Below are 18587 nucleotides of genomic sequence, written 5' to 3'. Positions count from 1 at the left end.
GCATTGAAGGATGTCAGCGCATAGACTCAACATTGGTGGAGCTGTGAGAGAAAATTTTGCAAGTCGTAGAGCACTGTTTGACCTGGGGGGACTGTCTTGTGGCCGGCGGTACAGGCCCCGGGCCCCTCATATTACAATGGTGTGTCTGACGTTGGGTGCGCACCACCACTGCCAGACACTTTATTGTACTATGAGGGACCTAGTGGCAGTGCCGTCGACCAAAAGCGGGCACACCCACCTCTTCAGACAAACAGTACTCTCACGGGTGCTGGCGCCAAGTGGCGATACCACGGCCCTGTGTGGGGACTTTGGCCATTTAGGGAGGTGTTAACATGTCGGATGCTGGACAATCAGGTGCTGCAAATTACGAGATTGGAAAAGTCGTTCAGAATAGTCCACAGGCAAGACCTTTACATAGGAAAGCTAGGTGTCAGCCGGGCAAGGTGGGGCAAAAGATTTCGAAATCCAGTTGTGGTTCATTTTAATGAAGGTTAGATCATCTACATTTTGGGTAGCCAGATGAGTCCTTTTTTCTGTTAGTATTGAACCTGCAGCACTGAATACTCTTTCTGATAGGACACTACCTGACGGGCAAGCAAGCTCCTGCAATGCATATTCTGCCAATTCTGGCCAGGTGTCTAATTTTGATGCCCAGTAATCAAATGGGAATGACGGTTGAGGGAGAACATCGATAAGGGATGAAAAATAGTTTGTAACCATACTGGACAAATGTTGTCTCCTGTCACTTTGAATTGATGCTGCAGTACCTGTCCTGTCTGCGGTCATAGCAAAATCACTCCACAACCTGGTCAGAAAACCCCTCTGGCCAACGCCACTTCTGATTTCTGCCCCTCTAACTCCTCTGGTCTGCTGGCCCCTGCAGCTCGTGTGAGAGCGATCACGGGCGCTGTGTGCAGGGAATGCCAGAAGCAAACGGTCAACAAGAGTTGATTGTTTGGTTGCTAATATTAGTTCCAAGTTCTCATGTGGCATTATATTTTGCAATTTGCCTTTATAGCGAGGATCAAGGAGGCAGGCCAACCAGTAATCGTCATCGTTCATCATTTTAGTTATGCGTGTGTCCCATTTGAGGATACGTAAGGCATAATCCGCCATGTGGGCCAAAGTTCCAGTTCTCAAATCTCCGGTTGTGCTTGGTTGAGGGGCAGTTTCAGGCAAATCCACGTCACTTGTGTCCCTCCAAAAACCAGAACCCGGCCTTGCCGCGCCACCAATTTCCAGTGGCCCCGGAAAAGCTTCCTCATTAAAAATATAATCATCCCCATCATCCTCCTCGTCCTCCTCCTCCTCTTCGCCCGCTAACTCGTCCTGTACACTGCCCTGGCCAGACAATGGCTGACTGTCATCAAGGCTTTCCTCTTCCTCAGCTTCAGACGCCTGATCCTTTATGTGGGTCAAACTTTGCATCAGCAGACGCATTAGGGGGATGCTCATGCTTATTATGGCGTTGTCTGCACTAACCAGCCGTGTGCATTCCTCAAAACACTGAAGGACTTGACACATGTCTTGATTCTTCGACCACTGCACACCTGACAACTCCATGTCTGCCATCCTACTGCCTGCCCGTGTATGTGTATCCTCCCACAAAAACATAACAGCCCGCCTCTGTTCGCACAGTCTCTGAAGCATGTGCAGTGTTGAGTTCCACCTTGTTGCAACATCTATGATTAGGCGATGCTGGGGAAGGTTCAAAGAACGCTGATAGGTCTGCATACGGCTGGAGTGTACGGGCGAACGGCGGATATGTGAGCAAAGTCCATGCACTTTGAGGAGCAGGTCGGATAACCCCGGATAACTTTTCAGGAAGCACTGCACCACCAGGTTTAAGGTGTGAGCCAGGCAAGGAATGTGTTTCAGTTGGGAAAGGGAGATGGCAGCCATGAAATTCCTTCCGTTATCACTCACTACCTTGCCTGCCTCAAGATCTACAGTGCCCAGCCACGACTGCATTTCTTTCTGCAAGAACTCGGACAGAACTTCCGCGGTGTGTCTGTTGTCGCCCAAACACTTCATAGCCAATACAGCCTGCTGACGTTTGCCAGTAGCTGCCCCATAATGGGAGACCTGGTGTGCAACAGTGGCAGCTGCGGATGGAGTGGTTGTGCGACTGCGGTCTGTGGACGAGCTCTCGCTTCTGCAGGAGAACGAAGAGGAGGAGGAGGGGGTGCGAACGGCTACAGCCAACTGTTTCCTAGACCGTGGGCTAGGCAGAACTGTCCCAAACTTGCTGTCCCCTGTGGACCCTGCATCCACCACATTTACCCAGTGTGCCGTGATGGACACGTAACGTCCCTGGCCATGCCTACTGGTCCATGCATCTGTTGTCAGGTGCACCTTTGTGCTCACAGATTGCCTGAGTGCATGGACGATGCGCTCTTTAACATGCTGGTGGAGGGCTGGGATGGCTTTTCTGGAAAAAAAGTGTCGACTGGGTAGCTCGTAGCGTGGTACAGCATAGTCCATCAGGGCTTTGAAAGCTTCGCTTTCAACTAACCGGTAGGGCATCATCTCTAACGAGATTAGTCTAGCTATGTGGGCGTTCAAACCCTGTGTACGCGGATGCGAGGCTAAGTACTTCCTTTTTCTAACCATAGTCTCATGTAGGGTGAGCTGGACTGGAGAGCTGGAGATCGTGGAACTAGCGGGGGTGCCGGTGGACATGGCAGACTGAGAGACGGTGGGAGATGGTATTGTTGCCGCCGGTGCCCTAGATGCAGTGTTTCCTACTACGAAACTGGTGATTCCCTGACCCTGACTGCTTTGGCCTGGCAAAGAAACCTGCACAGATACTGCAGGTCGTGCGGAAAATGGTGGCCCTACACTGCCGGAAGGGATGTTGCGTTGCTGACTAGCTTCATTGGCCGAGGGTGCTACAACCTTAAGGGACGTTTGGTAGTTAGTCCAGGCTTGCAAATGCATGGTGGTTAAATGTCTATGCATGCAACTTGTATTGAGACTTTTCAGATTCTGTCCTCTGCTTAAGGTAGTTGAACATTTTTGACAGATGACTTTGCGCTGATCAATTGGATGTTGTTTAAAAAAATGCCAGACTGCACTCTTTCTAGCATCGGATACCTTTTCAGGCATTGCAGACTGAGCTTTAACCGGATGGCCACGCTGTCCTCCAACAGGTTTTGGCTTTGCCACGCGTTTTGGGCAAGATACGGGCCCGGCAGATGGAACCTGTTGCGATGTTGATGCCTGCTGCGGCCCCTCCTCCTCCGCTTCAGAACTGCTGCCGCCTGCACCCTGTTCCCCCAATGGCTGCCAATCGGGGTCAAGAACTGGGTCATCTATTACCTCTTCTTGTAGCTCGTGTGCAACTTCGTCTGTGTCACCGTGTAGGTCGGTGGTATAGCGTTCGTGATGGGGCAACATAGTCTCATCAGGGTCTGATTCTTGATCATTACCCTGCGAGGGCAATGTTGTGGTCTGAGTCAAAGGACCAGCATAGTAGTCTGGCTGTGGCTGTGCATCAGTGCACTCCATGTCAGATTCGACTTGTAATGGGCATGGACTGTTAACTGCATCACTTTCTAAGCCAGGGACGGTATGTGTAAAGAGCTCCATGGAGTAACCCGTTGTGTCGCCTGCTGCATTTTTCTCTGTTGTTGTTTTTGCTGAAGAGGACAAGGAAGCGACTTGTCCCTGACCGTGAACATCCACTAACGACGCGCTGCTTTGATATTTACCAGTTTCACGAGAGGAGGCAAAAGAGCTAGAGGCTGAGTCAGCAAGATAAGCCAAAACTTGCTCTTGCTGCTCCGGCTTTAAAAGCGGTTTTCCTACTCCCAGAAAAGGGAGCGTTCGAGGCCTTGTGTAGCCAGACGACGAACCTGGCTCCACAGCTCCAGACTTAGGTGCAATATTTTTTTTCCCACGACCAGCTGATGCTCCACCACTACCACTACCCTCATTACCAGCTGACAATGAACGCCCCCGGCCACGACCTCTTCCACCAGACTTCCTCATTGTTTTAAAAACGTAAACAAACTAACGGTATTTGTTGCTGTCACACAAATTACACGGTGAGCTATAACTTCAGTATGATTTAGCTACCCCTTTACAGGTGTGTTGTGAATTCTGTGGCTGAGTTCACTTCTGTGGTCACAAGTGGTATTGCAGTCTCTGGGCTTCCTCCCTCAGGTGTTTTGGTGAGCTCGTTGGCTGCCTTGCTATTTAGCTCCACCTGAGTCTGTCTTCCTTGCTCCTTGTCAATGTTCCAGTGTTGGATCTGAGCTACTGCATCTTTACTTGGGCCTGCTGCTCTGCTAGATAAGTGCTTCTAGTTTGTTTTCTGTTTTTTCTGTCCAGCTTGCTATTAACTTTTGCTGGTAGCTCTGAGAAGCAAAGGGGTGCACCGCCGTGCTGTTAGTTCGGCACGGTGGGTCTTTTTGCCCCTTTGCGTGGTTTTCGTTTTAGGGTTTTTTGTAGACTGCATAGTTCTCTTTGCTATCCTCGCTCTGTCTAGAATATCGGGCCTCACTTTGCTGAATCTATTTCATTCCTACGTTTGTCTTTTCATCTTGCTAACAGTCTTTATATGTGGGGGGCTGCCTATTCCTTTGGGGTATTTCTCTGAGGTAAGTCAGGCTTGTATTTCTATCTTCAGGCTAGTCAGCTCCTCAGGCAGTGCCGAGTTGCATAGGTAGTTGGTAGGCGCAATCCACTGCTGCTTATAGTTGTTGTGAGGATAGATCAGGTACTGCAGTCTACAGAGATTCCACGTCTCAGAGCTCGTCCTATTGTTTTTGGTTATTGCCAGATCTCTGTATGTGCGCTGATTACTGCACGCTGTGTTGCCTGATTGCCAGCCATAACAGTACAAGGAGCCCTTCAATGATTTCCAATAGAGGGAAAAAAGAAATCCTGACATCATTTTTTTTTCTTAGCTCTGTCTTCAGTCTTTTTTTTCCCCTAGACATTAGAGTGCTTCAGGACACAGCTGTGGACATGGATATTCAGGCTCTGTGCTCCTCAATGGATAATCTCGTTGTAAATGTACAAAAGATTCAAGATACTATTGATCAGAAATCGATGCTAGAACCAAGAATTCCGATTCCTGATTTGTTTTTTGGTGACAGAACTAAGTTCCTGAGCTTCAGAAATAATTGTAAGCTATTTTTGGCCTTGAAACCTCATTCTTCTGGTAATCCTATTCAACAGGTTTTGATTATTATTTCTTTTTTGCGCGGCGACCCACAGGACTGGGCGTTTTCTCTTGCACCAGGAGATTCTGCATTGAGTAATGTTGATGCATTTTTCCAGGCGCTGGGATTGCTTTACGATGAGCCTAATTCAGTGGATCAAGCTGAGAAAAATCTGCTGGCTTTATGCCAGGGTCAGGATGATGTAGAAGTATATTGTCAGAAATTTAGGAAATGGTCAGTACTCACTCTGTGGAATGAATCTGCACTAGCGGCTTTGTTCAGAAAGGGTCTCTCTGAAGCTCTTAAGGATGTAATGGTGGGATTTCCTATGCCTGCTGGTTTGAATGAGTCTATGTCCTTGGCCATTCAGATCGGTCGTCGCTTGCGCGAGCGTAAATCTGTGCACCATCTGGCGGTATTGTCTGAGAGTAAGCCTGAGCCTATGCAGTGCGACAGGACTATGACTAAAGTAGAACGGCACGAACACAGACGTCTGAACAGACTGTGTTTCTATTGTGGTGATTCTACTCATGCTATTTCTAATTGTCCTAAACGCACTAGGCGGTTCGATAGCTCTGCCGTTATTGGTACTGTACAGTCCAAATTCCTTTTGTCCATTACCTTAATGTGCTCTTTGTCATCATATTCTGTCATGGCGTTTGTGGATTCAGGCGCTGCCCTGAATCTGATGGATTTGGATTATGCTAAACGTTGTGGATTTTTCTTGGAGCCTTTGCGGTGTCCTATTCCGTTGAGAGGAATTGATGCTACACCTTTGGCCAAGAATAAGCCTCAGTACTGGGCCCAGCTGACCATGTGCATGGCTCCTGCACATCAGGAAGTTATTCGCTTTTTGGTACTGCATAATTTGCATGATGTGGTCGTGTTGGGGTTGCCATGGCTACAAACCCATAATCCAGTATTGGATTGGAACTCTATGTCGGTAACCAGCTGGGGTTGTCAGGGAGTACATGGTGATGTTCCATTTTTGTCTATTTCGTCATCCATTCCTTCTGACATCCCAGAGTTCTTGTCGGACTTTCAGGATGTATTTGAAGAGTCCAAGTCTGATGCCCTACCTCCGCATAGGAATTGTGATTGTGCTATCGATTTGATTCCTGGTAGTAAATTCCCTAAGGGTCGTTTATTTAATTTGTCCGTACCTGAACACACCGCTATGCGCAGTTATGTGAAGGAGTCCCTGGAGAAGGGACATATTCGCCCATCGTCGTCACCATTGGGAGCAGGGTTCTTTTTTGTAGCCAAGAAGGATGGTTCGCTAAGACCGTGTATTGATTACCGCCTTCTTAATAAGATCACTGTTAAGTTTCAGTATCCCTTGCCATTGATTTCTGACTTGTTTGCTCGGATTAAGGGGGCTAGTTGGTTTACTAAGATTGATCTTCGTGGTGCGTATAATCTGGTGAGAATCAGGCAGGGAGATGAATGGAAAACGGCATTTAATACGCCCGAGGGTCATTTTGAGTATCTGGTGATGCCGTTCGGACTTGCCAATGCTCCATCTGTTTTTCAGTCTTTTATGCATGACATTTTCCGTGAGTATCTGGATAAATTCTTGATTGTTTACTTGGATGACATTTTGATCTTCTCAGATGATTGGGAGTCTCATGTGAAGCAAGTCAGAATGGTTTTCCAGGTACTGCGTGCTAATTCCTTGTTCGTGAAGGGATCAAAGTGTCTCTTCGGTGTGCAGAAAGTTTCATTTTTGGGGTTCATCTTTTCCCCTTCTACTATCGAGATGGATCCGGTTAAGGTTCAGGCCATCCAGGATTGGACTCAGCCGACATCTCTAAAAAGTCTGCAGAAATTCCTGGGCTTTGCTAATTTTTATCGTCGCTTCATCTGTAATTTTTCTAGCATTGCCAGACCATTGACCGATTTGACCAAGAAGGGTGCTGATTTGGTTAATTGGTCTTCTGCTGCCGTGGAAGCTTTTCAGGAGTTGAAGCGTCGTTTTTGCTGTGCCCCTGTGTTGTGTCAACCTGATGTTTCTCTTCCGTTCCAGGTCGAGGTTGATGCTTCTGAGATTGGTGCAGGGGCGGTTTTGTCACAGAGAGGTTCTGGTTGCTCAGTGTTCAAACCATGTGCTTTCTTTTCCAGGAAATTTTCTGCTGCTGAGCGTAATTATGATGTGGGCAACCGAGAGTTGCTGGCCATGAAGTGGGCATTCGAGGAGTGGCGTCATTGGCTTGAGGGTGCTAAGCATCGCGTGGTGGTTTTGACTGATCATAAGAACCTTACTTATCTTGAGTCTGCCAAGCGCTTGAATCCTAGACAGGCCCGTTGGTCGTTATTTTTTGCTCGTTTTGATTTTGTGATTTCATACCTTCCGGGCTCTAAAAATGTGAAGGCGGATGCTCTGTCTAGGAGTTTTGTGCCCGACTCTCCGGGGTTATCTGAGCCGGCGAGTATCCTCAAGGAAGGAGTCATTGTGTCTGCCATCTCCCCTGATTTGCGGAGAGTGTTGCAGAAATTTCAGGCTAATAAACCTGATCGTTGTCCGGCCGAGAAACTGTTCGTCCCTGATAGGTGGACTAGTAAAGTTATCTCTGAACTTCATTGTTCGGTGCTGGCCGGTCATCCAGGAATCTTTGGTACCAGGGAGTTGGTTGCTAGATCCTTCTGGTGGCCATCTCTGTCACGGGATGTGCGTGCTTTTGTGCAGTCCTGTGGAATTTGTGCTAGGGCTAAGCCCTGCTGTTCACGTGCCAGTGGGTTGCTTTTGCCCTTGCCGGTCCCGAAGAGGCCTTGGACACATATTTCGATGGATTTCATTTCTGACCTTCCCGTTTCTCAAAAAATGTCGGTCATTTGGGTGGTCTGTGATCGCTTTTCTAAAATGGTCCATCTGGTGCCCTTGGTTAAATTGCCTTCCTCCTCTGATTTGGTGCCTTTGTTCTTCCAGCATGTGGTTCGTTTACATGGCATTCCTGAGAATATTGTTTCTGACAGAGGTTCCCAGTTTGTCTCGAGGTTCTGGCGAGCCTTTTGTGGTAGGATGGGCATTGACCTATCTTTTTCCTCGGCCTTCCATCCTCAGACTAATGGCCAGACCGAACGAACCAATCAGACCTTGGAAACATATCTGAGATGTTTTGTTTCCGCTGACCAGGATGATTGGGTGTCATTTTTGCCGTTGGCTGAGTTCGCCCTTAATAATCGGGCCAGCTCGGCTACCTTGGTCTCTCCATTTTTCTGCAATTCTGGGTTCCATCCTCGTTTCTCTTCAGGACAGGTTGAGTCTTCGGACTGTCCTGGTGTGGATTATGTGGTGGACAGGTTGCAGCAGATCTGGACTCAGGTAGTGGACAATTTGACCTTGTCCCAGGAGAAGGCTCAGCTTTTCGCTAATCGCAGACGCCGTGTGGGACCCCGACTTCGTGTTGGGGATCTGGTTTGGTTATCTTCTCGTCATATACCTATGAAGGTTTCCTCTCCTAAATTTAAACCTCGTTTTATTGGTCCGTATAGGATTTCTGAGATTCTCAATCCGGTGTCTTTTCGTCTGACCCTCCCAGACTCCTTTTCCATACATAATGTATTCCATAGGTCGTTGTTGAGGAGATACGTGGCACCTATGGTTCCATCTGTGGAGCCTCCTGCCCCTGTTTTGGTGGAGGGGGAATTGGAGTATATTGTGGAGAAGATTTTGGATTCTCGTGTCTCTAGACGGAAACTCCAGTATCTGGTCAAATGGAAGGGTTATGCTCAGGAAGATAATTCCTGGGTTTTTGCCTCTGATGTCCATGCCCCAGATCTTGTTCGTGCCTTTCATGTGGCTCATCCTGGTCGGCCTGGGGGTTCTGGTGAGGGTTCGGTGACCCCTCCTCAAGGGGGGGGTACTGTTGTGAATTCTGTGGCTGAGTTCACTTCTGTGGTCACAAGTGGTATTGCAGTCTCTGGGCTTCCTCCCTCAGGTGTTTTGGTGAGCTCGTTGGCTGCCTTGCTATTTAGCTCCACCTGAGTCTGTCTTCCTTGCTCCTTGTCAATGTTCCAGTGTTGGATCTGAGCTACTGCATCTTTACTTGGGCCTGCTGCTCTGCTAGATAAGTGCTTCTAGTTTGTTTTCTGTTTTTTCTGTCCAGCTTGCTATTAACTTTTGCTGGTAGCTCTGAGAAGCAAAGGGGTGCACCGCCGTGCTGTTAGTTCGGCACGGTGGGTCTTTTTGCCCCTTTGCGTGGTTTTCGTTTTAGGGTTTTTTGTAGACTGCATAGTTCTCTTTGCTATCCTCGCTCTGTCTAGAATATCGGGCCTCACTTTGCTGAATCTATTTCATTCCTACGTTTGTCTTTTCATCTTGCTAACAGTCATTATATGTGGGGGGCTGCCTATTCCTTTGGGGTATTTCTCTGAGGTAAGTCAGGCTTGTATTTCTATCTTCAGGCTAGTCAGCTCCTCAGGCAGTGCCGAGTTGCATAGGTAGTTGGTAGGCGCAATCCACTGCTGCTTATAGTTGTTGTGAGGATAGATCAGGTACTGCAGTCTACAGAGATTCCACGTCTCAGAGCTCGTCCTATTGTTTTTGGTTATTGCCAGATCTCTGTATGTGCGCTGATTACTGCACGCTGTGTTGCCTGATTGCCAGCCATAACACAGGTGACTGAGACCACAACGAAAATCAGGCACAATGTTACACACTCTGTTGTTGGTGGCAACAAATGAGAGAGATGCCACACACGCAGGACTGTCACTGAAGCACAAATGTAAATATTAATCTCCCACTGATTTGATTTTTTTTTTTTTCAGGGAGACTTTAGAAAAAAAAAATAATAGAATAAAATGATTTTTTCAGGAAGAATTAAGAAACCAAATAAAATAAAATGATTTTTTCAGGGAGAATTTAGAAAACAAATAAAACAAAAAAAGGCTTTCTATGGCCCACTGAGTGAGAGATGACGAACACAGGAGTCAGGAGTGGCACACAAGCCCAGAGGCCAATATTTATCTCCCACTGATTGATGTAGTGATTTTTTCAGGTAGATTTTGGAACCCAAATCAAGCTAAAAATATAATAGGCTTTCTATGGCCCACAATTGGAGAGAGAGAGAGAGATATGGCACACCCAGGAGTCAAGACTGGCACACAAGCAGAAAGGGCAATATTAATCTCCCACTGATTTGTTTTTTTTGTTTTTTTCAGGGAGACTTTAGGAAAAAAAAAAAATAGAATAAAATGATTTTTTCAGGAAGACTTTAGAAACCAAATAAAATAAAATGATTTTTTCAGGGAGAATTTAGAAAACAAATAAAACAAAAAAAGGCTTTCTATGGCCCACTGAGTGAGAGATGACGCACACAGGAGTCAGGAGTGGCACACAAGCCCAGAGGCCAATATTTATCTCCCACTGATTGATGTAGTGATTTTTTCAGGTAGATTTTGGAACCCAAATCAAGCTAAAAAAATAATAGGCTTTCTATGGCCCACAATTGGAGAGAGAGAGAGAGATGGCACACCCAGGAGTCAAGACTGGCACACAAGCAGAAAGGGCAATATTAATCTCCCACTGATTTGGTTTTTTTTTTTCAGGGAGACTTTAGGAAAATAAAATAATAGAATAAAATGATTTTTTCAGGAAGAATTTAGAAACCAAATAAAATAAAATGATTTTTTCAGGGAGAATTTAGAAAACAAATAAAACAAAAAAAGGCTTTCTATGGCCCACTGAGTGAGAGATGACGAACACAGGAGTCAGGAGTGGCACACAAGCCCAGAGGCCAATATTTATCTCCCACTGATTGATGTAGTGATTTTTTCAGGTAGATTTTGGAACCCAAATCAAGCTAAAAAAATAATAGGCTTTCTATGGCCCACAATTGGAGAGAGAGAGAGAGATGGCACACCCAGGAGTCAAGACTGGCACACAAGCAGAAAGGGCAATATTAATCTCCCACTGATTTTTTTTTTTTTTTTTCAGGGAGACTTTAGGAAAATAAAATAATAGAATAAAATGATTTTTTCAGGAAGAATTTAGAAACCAAATAAAATAAAATGATTTTTTCAGGGAGAATTTAGAAAACAAATAAAACAAAAAAAGGCTTTCTATGGCCCACTGAGTGAGAGATGACGAACACAGGAGTCAGGAGTGGCACACAAGCCCAGAGGCCAATATTTATCTCCCACTGATTGATGTAGTGATTTTTTCAGGTAGATTTTGGAACCCAAATCAAGCTAAAAAAATAATAGGCTTTCTATGGCCCACAATTGGAGAGAGAGAGATAGCACACCCAGGAGTCAAGACTGGCACACAAGCAGAAAGGGCAATATTAATCTCCCACTGATTTGTTTTGTTTTTTTTTCAGGGAGACTTTAGGAAAAAAAATAATAGCAAAAAATGATTTTTTCAGGAAGAATTTGGAAACCAAATAAAATAAAATGATTTTTTCAGGGAGAATTTAGAAAACAAATAAAACAAAAAAAGGCTTTCTATGGCCCACTGAGTGAGAGATGACGCACACAGGAGTCAGGAGTGGCACACAAGCCCAGAGGCCAATATTTATCTCCCACTGATTGATGTAGTGATTTTTTCAGGTAGATTTTGGAACCCAAATCAAGCTAAAAAAATAATAGGCTTTCTATGGCCCACAATTGGAGAGAGAGAGAGAGATGGCACACCCAGGAGTCAAGACTGGCACACAAGCAGAAAGGGCAATATTAATCTCCCACTGATTTGGTTTTTTTTTTTCAGGGAGACTTTAGGAAAATAAAATAATAGAATAAAATGATTTTTTCAGGAAGAATTTAGAAACCAAATAAAATAAAATGATTTTTTCAGGGAGAATTTAGAAAACAAATAAAACAAAAAAAGGCTTTCTATGGCCCACTGAGTGAGAGATGACGAACACAGGAGTCAGGAGTGGCACACAAGCCCAGAGGCCAATATTTATCTCCCACTGATTGATGTAGTGATTTTTTCAGGTAGATTTTGGAACCCAAATCAAGCTAAAAAAATAATAGGCTTTCTATGGCCCACAATTGGAGAGAGAGAGAGAGATGGCACACCCAGGAGTCAAGACTGGCACACAAGCAGAAAGGGCAATATTAATCTCCCACTGATTTTTTTTTTTTTTTTTCAGGGAGACTTTAGGAAAATAAAATAATAGAATAAAATGATTTTTTCAGGAAGAATTTAGAAACCAAATAAAATAAAATGATTTTTTCAGGGAGAATTTAGAAAACAAAATAAAACAAAAAAAGGCTTTCTATGGCCCACTGAGTGAGAGATGACGAACACAGGAGTCAGGAGTGGCACACAAGCCCAGAGGCCAATATTTATCTCCCACTGATTGATGTAGTGATTTTTTCAGGTAGATTTTGGAACCCAAATCAAGCTAAAAAAATAATAGGCTTTCTATGGCGCACAATTGGAGAGAGAGAGATAGCACACCCAGGAGTCAAGACTGGCACACAAGCAGAAAGGGCAATATTAATCTCCCACTGATTTGTTTTGTTTTTTTTTCAGGGAGACTTTAGGAAAAAAAATAATAGCAAAAAATGATTTTTTCAGGAAGAATTTGGAAACCAAATAAAATAAAATGATTTTTTCAGGGAGAATTTAGAAAACGAATAAAACAAAAAAAGGCTTTCTATGGCCCACTGAGTGAGAGATGACGCACACAGGAGTCAGGAGTGGCACACAAGCCCAGAGGCCAATATTTATCTCCCACTGATTGATGTAGTGATTTTTTCAGGTAGATTTTGGAACCCAAATCAAGCTAAAAAAATAATAGGCTTTCTATGGCCCACAATTGGAGAGAGAGGGAGAGATGGCACACCCAGGAGTCAAGACTGGCACACAAGCTGAAAGGGCAATATTAATCTCCCACTGATTTGTTTTTTTTTTTTTTTTCAGGGAGACTTTAGGAAAATAAAATAATAGAATAAAATGATTTTTTCAGGAATAATTTAGAAACCAAATAAAATAAAATGATTTTTTCAGGGAGAATTTAGAAAACAAATAAAACAAAAAAAGGCTTTCTATGGCCCACTGAGTGAGAGATGACGCACACAGGAGTCAGGAGTGGCACACAAGCCCAGAGGCCAATATTTATCTCCCACTGATTGATGTAGTGATTTTTTCAGGTAGATTTTGGAACCCAAATCAAGCTAAAAAAATAATAGGCTTTCTATGGCCCACAATTGGAGAGAGAGAGAGAGATGGCACACCCAGGAGTCAAGACTGGCACACAAGCAGAAAGGGCAATATTAATCTCCCACTGATTTGGTTTTTTTTTTTCAGGGAGACTTTAGGAAAATAAAATAATAGAATAAAATGATTTTTTCAGGAAGAATTTAGAAACCAAATAAAATAAAATGATTTTTTCAGGGAGAATTTAGAAAACAAATAAAACAAAAAAAGGCTTTCTATGGCCCACTGAGTGAGAGATGACGAACACAGGAGTCAGGAGTGGCACACAAGCCCAGAGGCCAATATTTATCTCCCACTGATTGATGTAGTGATTTTTTCAGGTAGATTTTGGAACCCAAATCAAGCTAAAAAAATAATAGGCTTTCTATGGCCCACAATTGGAGAGAGAGAGAGAGATGGCACACCCAGGAGTCAAGACTGGCACACAAGCAGAAAGGGCAATATTAATCTCCCACTGATTTTTTTTTTTTTTTTTCAGGGAGACTTTAGGAAAATAAAATAATAGAATAAAATGATTTTTTCAGGAAGAATTTAGAAACCAAATAAAATAAAATGATTTTTTCAGGGAGAATTTAGAAAACAAATAAAACAAAAAAAGGCTTTCTATGGCCCACTGAGTGAGAGATGACGAACACAGGAGTCAGGAGTGGCACACAAGCCCAGAGGCCAATATTTATCTCCCACTGATTGATGTAGTGATTTTTTCAGGTAGATTTTGGAACCCAAATCAAGCTAAAAAAATAATAGGCTTTCTATGGCCCACAATTGGAGAGAGAGAGATAGCACACCCAGGAGTCAAGACTGGCACACAAGCAGAAAGGGCAATATTAATCTCCCACTGATTTGTTTTGTTTTTTTTTCAGGGAGACTTTAGGAAAAAAAATAATAGCAAAAAATGATTTTTTCAGGAAGAATTTGGAAACCAAATAAAATAAAATGATTTTTTCAGGGAGAATTTAGAAAACGAATAAAACAAAAAAAGGCTTTCTATGGCCCACTGAGTGAGAGATGACGCACACAGGAGTCAGGAGTGGCACACAAGCCCAGAGGCCAATATTTATCTCCCACTGATTGATGTAGTGATTTTTTCAGGTAGATTTTGGAACCCAAATCAAGCTAAAAAAATAATAGGCTTTCTATGGCCCACAATTGGAGAGAGAGGGAGAGATGGCACACCCAGGAGTCAAGACTGGCACACAAGCTGAAAGGGCAATATTAATCTCCCACTGATTTGTTTTTTTTTTTTTTTTCAGGGAGACTTTAGGAAAATAAAATAATAGAATAAAATGATTTTTTCAGGAATAATTTAGAAACCAAATAAAATAAAATGATTTTTTCAGGGAGAATTTAGAAAACAAATAAAACAAAAAAAGGCTTTCTATGGCCCACTGAGTGAGAGATGACGCACACAGGAGTCAGGAGTGGCACACAAGCCCAGAGGCCAATATTTATCTCCCACTGATTGATGTAGTGATTTTTTCAGGTAGATTTTGGAACCCAAATCAAGCTAAAAAAATAATAGGCTTTCTATGGCCCACAATTGGAGAGAGAGAGAGAGATGGCACACCCAGGAGTCAAGACTGGCACACAAGCAGAAAGGGCAATATTAATCTCCCACTGATTTGTTTTTTTTTGTTTTTTCAGGGAGACTTTAGGAAAAAAAATAATAGAAAAAAATGATTTTTTCAGGAAGAATTTAGAAACCAAATAAAATAAAATGATTTTTTCAGGGAGAATTTAGAAAACAAATAAAACAAAAAAAGGCTTTCTATGGCCCACTGAGTGAGAGATGACGCACACAGGAGTCAGGAGTGGCACACAAGCCCAGAGGCCAATATTTATCTCCCACTGATTGATGTAGTGATTTTTTCAGGTAGATTTTGGAACCCAAATCAAGCTAAAAAAATAATAGGCTTTCTATGGCCCACAATTGGAGAGAGAGAGAGATGGCACACCCAGGAGTCAAGACTGGCACACAAGCAGAAAGGGCAATATTAATCTCCCACTGATTTGTTTTTGTTTTGTTTTTTCAGGGAGACTTTAGGAAAAAAATAATAGAAAAAAATGATTTTTTTCAGGAAGAATTTAGAAACCAAATAAAATAAAATGATTTTTTCAGGGAGAATTTAGAAAACAAATAAAACAAAAAAAGGCTTTCTATGGCCCACTGAGTGAGAGATGACGCACACAGGAGTCAGGAGTGGCACACAAGCCCAGAGGCCAATATTTATCTCCCACTGATTGATGTAGTGATTTTTTCAGGTAGATTTTGGAACCCAAATCAAGCTAAAAAAATAATAGGCTTTCTATGGCCCACAATTGGAGAGAGAGAGAGAGATGGCACACCCAGGAGTCAAGACTGGCACACAAGCAGAAAGGGCAATATTAATCTCCCACTGATTTTTTTTTTTTTTTTTTTCAGGGAGACTTTAGGAAAAAAAAATTATAGAATAAAATGATTTTTTCAGGAGGAATTTAGAAACCAAATAAAATAAAATGATTTTTTCAGGGAGAATTTAGAAAACAAATAAAACAAAAAAAGGCTTTCTATGGCCCACTGAGTGAGAGATGACGCACACAGGAGTCAGGAGTGGCACACAAGCCCAGAAGCCAATATTTATCTCCCACTTTTTTTTTTTTGTTCCAGGGAAAATTTATAAACCCAATAAAAAAAATAATAAATAGGCTTTCTATGGCCCACTATCTGAGAGAGAGAGAGAGAGATGGCACGCTTAGGACTGGCACACAAGCCCAAAGGCCAATATTAATCTCCCTTTTTTTTTTTCAGGGAGAATTTATAAAACAAAAAAAAATAAATAAATAGGTTTTCTATGGCCCACTATTTGTGAGAGAGATGGCACGCTTAGGACTTGCACACAAGCCCAAAGGCCAATATTAATCTCCCACTGATTGATTTATTGATTTTTTCAGGTAGAATTTAGAACCCAAATAAAGCAAAAAAAAAAAAATGGGCTTTCTATGGCCCACTGAGTGAGTGATGATGCACACAGGAGTCAGGAGTGGCACACAAGCCCTGAGGCAAATATTTTTCTCCCACTGATTGATGTAGTGATTTTTTCAGGTAGATTTCAGAACCCAAATCAAGCAAAAAAATAAATAGGCTTTCTATGGCCCACTATTTGTGAGAGAGATGGCACGCTCAGGACTGGCACACAAGCCCAGAGGCCAATATTAATCTCCCACTTTTTTTTTTTTTGTTCCAGGGAAAATTTATAAACCCAATAAAAAAAATAATAAATAGGCTTTCTATGGCCCACTATCTGAGAGAGAGAGAGATGGCACGCTTAGGACTGGCACACAAGCCCAAAGGCCAATATTAATCTCCCACTGATTGATTTATAGATTTTTTCAGGTAGAATTTAGAACCCAAATAAAGCAAAAAAAAAAAAAAGGGCTTTCTATGGCCCACTGAGTGAGTGATGATGCACACAGGAGTCAGGAGTGGCACACAAGACACAAGCCCTGAGGCCAATATTTTTCTCCCACTGATTGATGTAGTGATTTTTTCAGGTAGATTTTAGAACCAAAATCAAGCAAAAAAATAAATAGGCTTTCTATGGCCCACTGACTGAGAGATGGCACACACAGGAGTCAAGAGTGGCACACAAGCCCTGAGGCCAATATTTTTCTCCCACTGACTGATGTAGTGATTTTTTCAGGTAGATTTTATAACCCAAATCAAGCAAAAAAATAAATAGGCTTTCTATGGCTCACTGAGTGAGAGATGGCACACACAGGGATTGCACTCTAGCGGAAATGTCAATCTTAATCTCCCACAAAAAAAAAAAAAAAAAAAACAACAGGGAGTGTCCTTCAATTACTATCTCCCTGCAGTAATCTCAGCCAGGTATGGCAGGCAGCAATAAGGAGTGGACTGATGCACAAATTAAATAAAAAGTGTGTACAAACAAAAAAGATAGCTGTGCAGAAAGGAAGGAACAAGAGGATTTGTGCTTTGAAAAAAGCAGTTGGTTTGCACAGCGGCGTACACACAGCAATGCAGCTATCAGGGAGCCTTCTAGGGCAGTCCAATGAGCTACAGCGCTGAGGGGAAAAAAAAAAAAAAAAAAAATGTAGCTTCCACTGTCCCTGCACACCGAAGGTGGTGTTGGGCAGTGGAAATCGCTACAGCACAAGCGGTTTGGTGGTTAATGGACCCTGCCTAACGCTATCCCTGCTTCTGACGAAGCAGCAGCAACCTCTCCCTAAGCTCAGATCAGCAGCAGTAACATGGCGGTCGGCGGGAACGCCCCTTTATAGCCCCTGTGACGCCGCAGACAGCAAGCCAATCACTGCAATGCCCTTCTCTAAGATGGTGGGGACCAGGACCTATGTCATCACGCTGCCCACACTCTGCGTTTACCTTCATTGGCTGAGAAATGGCGCTTTTGGCGTCATTGAAACGCGACTTTGGCGCGAAAGTCGCGTACCGCATGGCCGACCCCGCACAGGGGTCGGATCGGGTTTCATGAAACCCGACTTTGCCAAAAGTCGGCGACTTTTGAAAATGAACGACCCGTTTCGCTCAACCCTAGTGTTAAATATCACAACAATGTACCCCAGACCATGGAATACTGTATGGCTGTGAAATTTAACCCCCTCCCCCCAAAATTAATGCTTTTTGGAGTGCTATATATCACAGAAAGTAACCCAGACCACCGAATACTTTATGGATGTGAAATTTAACCCAGCAACATGTTTTAACACTTGTAATGCATCCCATACCACGGAATACTATATGGGTGAGAAATTTAACCCAACAAAAGTTTTAAGTGCTTTTTTAAGTGTTATCACAAAAAAAGTACCCCAGACCGTGGAATACTGCATGGCTGAAAAATTTAACCCAATAACTTTTTTGGCACTTTTTTACAGTGTTTTGTATCAAAAAAATGTACCCCAGACCACAGTATAGTGTATGGGAGAGAAATTCCGTGGTCTGGGGTAATTTTTGTGATGTATAACACTCAAAAAATTGCTTCTTTTTTGGAGTGTTATATATCACAAAAATGTACCTCAGACGACGGAATACTGCATGGTTGATAAATTTAACCTAGCAAACTTTTTTAATGCTTTTTGGAAGTGTTAGATATCACAGAAATGTACCCCACACCACAAAATACTGTATGGGTGAGTAATTGAACCAAGAACAAATGTTAAATTCTTTTTTGTGCTGTTAGATATCACAAAAAAGTACGACAGACCATGGAATACTGTATGGCTGAGAAATT

The sequence above is a fragment of the Ranitomeya imitator genome, chromosome 8 (genome assembly GCF_032444005.1).
Source record: "Ranitomeya imitator isolate aRanImi1 chromosome 8, aRanImi1.pri, whole genome shotgun sequence".
Lineage (NCBI taxonomy): Eukaryota > Metazoa > Chordata > Amphibia > Anura > Dendrobatidae > Ranitomeya > Ranitomeya imitator.
The sequence above is the reverse complement of the archived record's forward strand: the minus strand, read 5'-3'. Positions refer to the sequence as shown.